Source organism: Siniperca chuatsi, linkage group LG11, assembly GCF_020085105.1.
Source record: "Siniperca chuatsi isolate FFG_IHB_CAS linkage group LG11, ASM2008510v1, whole genome shotgun sequence".
In the NCBI taxonomy this organism is placed as follows: domain Eukaryota; kingdom Metazoa; phylum Chordata; class Actinopteri; order Centrarchiformes; family Sinipercidae; genus Siniperca; species Siniperca chuatsi.
Window position 1 is genome coordinate 18,266,593 of NC_058052.1, and position 7,836 is coordinate 18,274,428.

Genomic DNA, 7,836 nt, shown 5'->3' on the forward strand with positions numbered 1-7,836 from the left:
TGGAAAATATATGTATATGTATTTTATGTATTTGCTTTGTTAAATTTTAAATTTTGATTTTAGTAAATCATATGCATCATACACAATTTGCATGCATGTCCATATTCTGTGTATATATGGAATAATCCTATGTGGCTTTTATTAACTTTTCAGAGAGATGAAAACAAATCATTTAGTATAACTGGGCTGTTTTTGCTGACCTCTTGTGGAAAGCTACATTGAATTAATGGAGTGATTCAATCTTCAATTAGGGGGGGATAGTCTACTGCCAAATAAATACATTCAAGAGGTGGGACAAATCATTTACAAATGATTATGTAATTATATAATCTGAGTTGAGAGATTCATTCATTTGAAGGTGTATTCAAATTGTGTTAATACTTTTAAACTGTGATTTGTAGTTAAATGAACAATGAAAATATGTGCTGCAGATTAATTCACAAGCTTGATGGAAGTCATGTGACTAGGTGGTCAAAAGTCAGTCATCAGTCATTTTTTCAAGTTCTGTTTAAGTACATTTGTGAGTTTTGACTAAACATGTTGATGTTTTGCTGTTAAAATGTGATTATTGAAATTCTTAAATATGACAAAAATATAATATAATAATATATTGCGATTACTCGCCTGCAGTGTGACATTACTTTTTCCCAGATGTTTTTGCTGTTTTAACTAACTGGCCTTCAGACTTTGTAGTGATTTACAGAAAATTGTGAGGGATGATGTGAGTTTGAGTCATAAATCAGTGATAACACTGATCCTACCAACACATTTCACTGAAAATAAATTCTGCTCAGACTCTACTGCATTAATTATGCACACATCTCAACAACTCTGCAAAGTGGAAATAGTCTAAGGCACATTTACTTGGATTGAGGCTATTAACAGTAAGAGAGTTTGAATGTTCTTTTAATGTGGCACAGAGCCTCATAGATGGATGCCTATGGGAAAATACACAGTAAACTGAGGTATTTTGTGTAGGACAGTTGGCACAGTCAAAAAGGCCCTATATAAAATAAAGCAGAGCTTTTTAAATAAAATATGTAATAAAGTCAGGACCATAACATTATTTTGTTAGAGAACTAAGAACACAGATGACAAAATAGAGCTTATGTGTGTCAGTTATACAGAGTTAGCAAGAAAATCCCTGTTATCAAGTGTATGAATATGAGTCCACATAACCAAGTCAGCAGTTTTTTGTGGTTACTAAACATATGATTCTACAAGACATAACCAAGCAAACTGAAGCAAAGTGAAGCAGTTATCTGCTTGTTCTGTCAGAAGTAATCAAATATTTGCACTGTATTGTGACTCCATAACATAACATTACATTTAATATTCATTGCACTACTTCTGTATACTTCTGTTTGTAGTAATGCCATCTGTATATAATGTCCATAGAACCACTTGTAAAATATTTTCATAATGCTGCTCTATCCTGCATTTATGCACATATTTTATATCCTGCACTTGCTTATTGCACTTCTGGTTAGACCTAAACTGCATATCGTTGCCTTGTACTTGTACATGTGTAATGACAATAAAGTAGAGTCCAGTCATCTGTACTGTACCTTTGAAATTAGTTATTGAGTGAACATTTCTAGGACCATGTTTCTGCATAAATATGCATTTTTAATTCTGTTACATATGCACAATTTGCATTCACTTTTCTTTGCAGCATGTACTCCATTGAACTTGTAGCACCAGTAGCACATACCACATTTCAGCTGGGGGCAGTGTTGCTCTATAAATACTGCACAAACACTTGCTTATGATGTACACTGCTGTACATTCACAAAGTTTTGTGTGTGTGTGTGTGACCCAATCACTTACCTAATTTACCTCATCACATAATTGAATTATTTTAGTTTCACTCCATATTGAATCATGCTCGGCTCTAATTAACCAAAATGCATTGTGAGTGAATCATGTGGATTGCTTGCCTAGCTGAAGTTAATTGCCATAGAAGAAACACTTAAGCCTGCTGAAAAAAAGAAAAGGAAAGATCTCTTAAATACAGTGTGTTATTAGAGCATCTTTGTCCTTTTCAGTGTAGCAACAATCACTGTATTCTCATTGTTTGAGGTTTAAATCACCAGTGCTTTTTGCAACATACAAACATCAACTTCAAATTGACAAGAGGCACTGGTGTGTCAATACTGTACCTGATTGCTTTGATCATTAGCGATTCCATACTTTTTTTCCCCTTTCATTTGTTTTTCCCAGATAATGTAAAAACTCGCTGGTTTCACAGTGAAGCAGCACTGAGGCTTTTAGCGAAGGGTATTTCATGGATGGAAAATGTGGCACTATGTTGTAGGTATATTTGCTTCCTCAAGGCTCAGGAGACCTTTAGGGATGAAAATGTTTTCCACCTGCATGTCAAATAGACTTCTGTCCTGAAAAACAGCCGATCTGACCTTCATCACTTCATTTTATCACAAGTGGCATTTAATAAGACAGTTTCTATGTTTTTTTCTTCATGTCTACTACAATACAGTGATTGATTACACTGATTTGATATATTAATGCTTACTACAGCGCATACATATCTTGTCTGCAACCAAAGACAAACCCACACTACACATCTTAAGCTGTGCCCTTGTACTTGAAGCATCCACAGCTTGGCACTAGCGGGTACATTGTTCTGAAATAGGCCATGATGACAAGTTGTTCACTAGTGACCGCTGGCAGTGGTATAAATTTTTCTGTCTGTCCTGCCTGTTGGCTCTAATGCCAGACCAAGAGAAAAGGTGCTACTGTGAGCTTTATGACAAAATGCTTTATCCCCCATTAACCTTCACAGAGTGGGTATCAGGAGGGGATTTCAGGTGGAATAAAGCACCAGTGTCAATAGGCAGGTGTGTCACTGAGCTCAAAGGAGACGACAGGCTAGTATGAGATGCCCTTCGTCCTTCATTTCTCCTCTTTCTTTTGGGGTCATTCCTTAGCTGGGCTCTGACAGCAACCACTGATAAGAAAATGATTAAGTATCATGGACTCAACCACAATCCAATTCATGTTCCTGGTTGCTCTGCAGTCTACAAAAAAGTTGTGTCAGAAGCTTTTTTTTCTAATCAGGAAGTCCTAACAGCTTTTTGATTACTCTCCATATAGGCCATATGTGTGTAAGGCTGCCTTACTTACAGCCTCAAATCCAATTACAGAACATTGTGTTTCTGAATGAGCCACATGTTAGAGATTCCAGACATGGACGAGTGTAAATACTGAGTCAGAATCAAAGAACTCAAATCAGGCTGAACTCTCCAGTGTATCTGAAATGGATCAGTCTGAGATGACGTACTGTAAAACCCCAACTCTGTGGATACATATATACATACACACACACATATATATATATATATACTATATGTGCAAAGACAGATTTAATCCACAGGGATCAGCAATCAGCCGTGAAATTCCACCCATGATGCATCTACGCACCCATGAAAATGGAAATGGCAGCGGCTGATCTGTCGATGGGGACCAATCTGCCTCCTCATCAGGGCTCTTCATTAAAGTCGAGCACTGTCCATTAGACCCCGTAATCCTCCTCACCCAGTGCCATACACGACCTTGAGGTGTAACAGTACACACTGTTTTAACAGCTCCTGAGTTCTCACAGGGGTATAGTAAATGTCAGAGGCACTTTGGTTGCTCGCTTTTGTGGGAGAAAAAGTTGTTTTGAAATAGGATTTAAAGAGTTCTCTTAACTCTACAATTCCTCACAGAGCCGTCAGTCACATTACAGCCAATCATAACCAGTAAATTAACTTATCCTCATGATGCTGTCATCGCACAGTGTGACTATTTTCACTGTCTACTACAGAATGTGATCATTCCTTGCACACCATAGTAGCTGCTTAATTGAGCTGGATGCGTGTCAATGATTTCACTTAGAGGGGATCATCAAGATTCAGACAAGCACCTGGTCTTTTATGTGCCTGTAGAAGGCTGGCAGGAAAAACGATTACCGGCCTCATTTGTTCTCTATAGACAGTTGTGACCTTTCCAATTGGCACATCCTCTTACGAATATGACAGCTTTTCTTTCCCAAAACCAGAATTGATCTTGCATTTAATATGCACATAAATTGCATTTTCACCTATTGAGTAGCTTGGAGCGAGAACATACTGTACAATCAGTATGGCGGTGCTTTTTGACATTTGATGTGTCATTTGTCAGTTGTGTATTAACAATAGATTGTGGGGGTTGTTTTAAAATTTTGAAAGCAAATGCATGTAGAAGAATGAATAATCTGTGGCCATACACAGCAACTGAAACAGCTGTAATATTATGGATGACTGACATATAAGGCTTACTTTGGCATTAATATGTAAAATGCCATGCCAACAAAATGCAGAAAGACAAAAGTATTCCTCTAGAGCTGTCTTAACACTTTGAAACCCAATGAGAACTATTGGCCTGTAAGATATGACTAGCGGGGCCATTAACACACACTGTAAGAAGGACAAGCTAAAACATACATATGTAAGATACAAAGCAAAATACAACATTCACAACACATATCAATAAAATCCCCAGTCTCCCTTTGTACAATGTGGTTAGATTGTATCATAAAATGCATTTCTGCAGAGGGGTTGGGGATAGAAGCACAGGAAGTGATTGCCAAAATCACTGTTTACCTGAATGGATTACCTTTTAGTGGAACTGTTAGGATGTGCAATCACCAGGAAATAAGTATCAGGACTATCAAAACAAAAAGCTTGAGTGGATATTTGATTTGGAACTGGTGTCCTCACCAGGAGCCACAGGAATTACAGTAAATGCTATTTTTGTACTTGATAAGTGCTGCTTTACAGTGCAAGTCCACTTATTTCATGTTTATCATATGAATAACAGTGTGACTGCTTTTAATCCGTGTATTTTCTAGTGAATGTCCTCTCAGAATCCCTATGAATTACACTTTATTTTCATTTGTTCGAGTTTATAGTCATTATCAGTTGCACATAAATTGCATCGCTCAGGCCTTGTTAGTAAAGAAACTGGGCATTCATTGAGAAACTGAAAGTGAAACTGTGAAAAGAAAAAGATTCAAATAGTATTAGCAGCTTTAATTAAAAATGTATCATTTTTCTAATCCTAATATTTGTCTTAACATAGTGAAAGGGGGAAAAAAAACTATGAATGGCAGTGCTACAGCCAGGAAAATGTGGTGTGATGCTGACCTTCGGAGCACAGCTGACAACTCAAATTACAAGCATGATGCAAAAGCGAGGAGTGCATTCCAGGCACTTCTTTCTCTCTATGGGAGTGTTAATGCTTTTTGTTGTTGCCTCTGTTTGTTGTGCAGTGCCCAGGTCGATCAGTGTCTTCTGCCTCACTGTCTGTAGAGGCCGTCTCTAGTGATGAAATCATACAGACTGTCTCAATTGCCCACACATACTCTCATACACAAATACAGGGATGCCTACACACACACACATACAGTACAAACACAGAAAAATGAGTTCATGGACACACACAAGGACACCCACAAACACACACAAACTGTGTTTACACACCTCTCTCTCTTACTTTGTCTATCTCTCACGCATTTGCATCACTGCTTCTGTTTCAAGGTTAAAGCCAAAGGCCTTTTAAGTCTTTTTTTTTATTCAGGGGCTCTGGCCATCACTGCTTTCATATCTTCAACAAGATTGGAGCCCAGTCTAAACCTGGGTCTTAGTACTGATCACCACAGGCACAACAACCATCTGTAATGTGTCCGTTCCTCCCTTCAGGGAGCTGGAGAAGGATCTGCTGTCACTCTAGTAGGGGAAACATCTGTTCCCATTAAATTACTGTGGCCCTGCCATGCAAGTTATCTCTACTGCACTCCATTTTACTGCCTGAGTCCTGCGCCTGTCGACAAGGGGATAAAACAAGATTAGTTAAATGACTGGGAACTGGGGAAGTAGTAAGGGAGGGACGGAGTGGGAGAGCAGAGAAAGAGAGGGAGATGTCTCTTCCCTTGTCGTCTGCTCTCTAACCAATTAGAAACTGGGGACTGTCCTCGAGTGAAGCAAAAGAGGGATATAATCACCTCATCCATCAGCTAACTTGTCACCGCACGGACTAAACCCATTACATAAGTAACACTGTGAGTGGCCTGTGAGAAGAAGCTTGTCCATACTGAAGATCTCTCAGCTTTTCAGATTTGGCAAAGACTGTGTGTATAGGCGTTGTTCTCACATTTACTTTTCAAATGCTGCAGTATTAGTCATGATCAGAACTTTGTGTTTTACTTTCAAACTTGACTCCGTTTTGAATAGCACCTAGAACGCAGCTGCTGCAGCATTGTGGTAGGATTGATGTAGAATGAATGCATCATGGACACCACTGTACATTAAAGGTAGAAAAGGTAAAAACTTGCAGCTGGGCATATGACACACAACCACAACCTGCAACATCTGGTGTTATCTGATTGTAGATGAAATAGATGTAACTGTGTCACATCCAGTTTTGTTCTTTTTCTTTCAAAGGACACATAAATAAACAAAGTGCAGCATAATTTGGACAGTTTGTTCAGTCAGCATGAATTAAATATAGCAGAGAAAGTTTGTGTGTGTGTGTGTGTGTGTGTGTGTGTGTGTGTGTGTGTGTGTGTGCGCGTGTGTGTATTCATGTGTGGCTAAGTGCTCTCTGTGACTTTAACCTTTGTATCGCATTTCATTGTAGTTTTGACATTCTCCTCTGACAGCTAGTAAAAAGGCAGAACAATCTTGATATTTATGCATCTGTAACAGATGTCACTTGAAGTGAAGCAAAGGATATGCTTTTGTTATGTAAACCCGTATCTTGATTCTTCACACAAGATGCATTCATTTGGTATTCAACAAATACAGATGTGAGCTAAATTAAAGGCTGCTGTATGCTCCTAATGTAACACGCCTGCTCTAAACCTTTAACAAACATTTATACTTTCATAAAAGATCACTATATGCTTATCGCCACAGGAAAAGTGCCATTGTGTTTTTAACACATGCTTAACAGAATGATGTATGGCCATATGTTCAGACATTTGCTACTGAAATGCAACGCAAACCACAAGTCACAGCATCAACTATCATCAAGGTTTATTTAATTTTTAGAAGACATTTGGCGCACAGCTTTGCCTTGTTAGATTTGTTTCTTTATGTGACTGGAAAATAAAACAATATCCCTTGTTTTTGCATGTCATGTTGCAATAATGACAATCACATCCCAACATTATAGAAAATGACATGCTATTTTAATGAAAATGAAAGTCAGTGACGGATGACGATTTGACTTTAGGTTTGCAAGGATTTTCAGTTGTAAATGACTGTCATTCTGTTGTAACTTGAAGGAGTGCAGGTGAGAGTTGTGTGGAGGATAAAAGGATGTGGGGTGAGGAATACAGGGCCAGCCAGGTAAGAAGAAAAAGTGATATCTGAAGGGTAAAAACAGCGGGGGGAGAAGAGAAGCAATAAAGAATACTGGCTGACAGAAAACCCTGCTGAGTGTCATGACAAAGTGAGGTGGCAACGACAGAGGCTAAAAATGGAGATCCTCAAATTGAGGGACATAAACAAAATGAAAGCAATCAAGTGACTTATACATAGCTCGCAAACACACACACACACATCAGATGACATGTGTCCTTAACAGAAGAGAGGGAAAGTTGCTGCAAGTCAGAGCTTTGAACAAAGATCTACAGTAAACTGATAAATCCGGAAAGGGCAATAGAGAAGATAAAAATAAAGAAAATAATATTGAAGGATGAAAAGTTAATCATTAGAATATTTGGATAAAACAGCTTAATAGTGTAAAAGTGCAATCATTTAATGGAATAGTTCAATATTTTGGGAAATACAC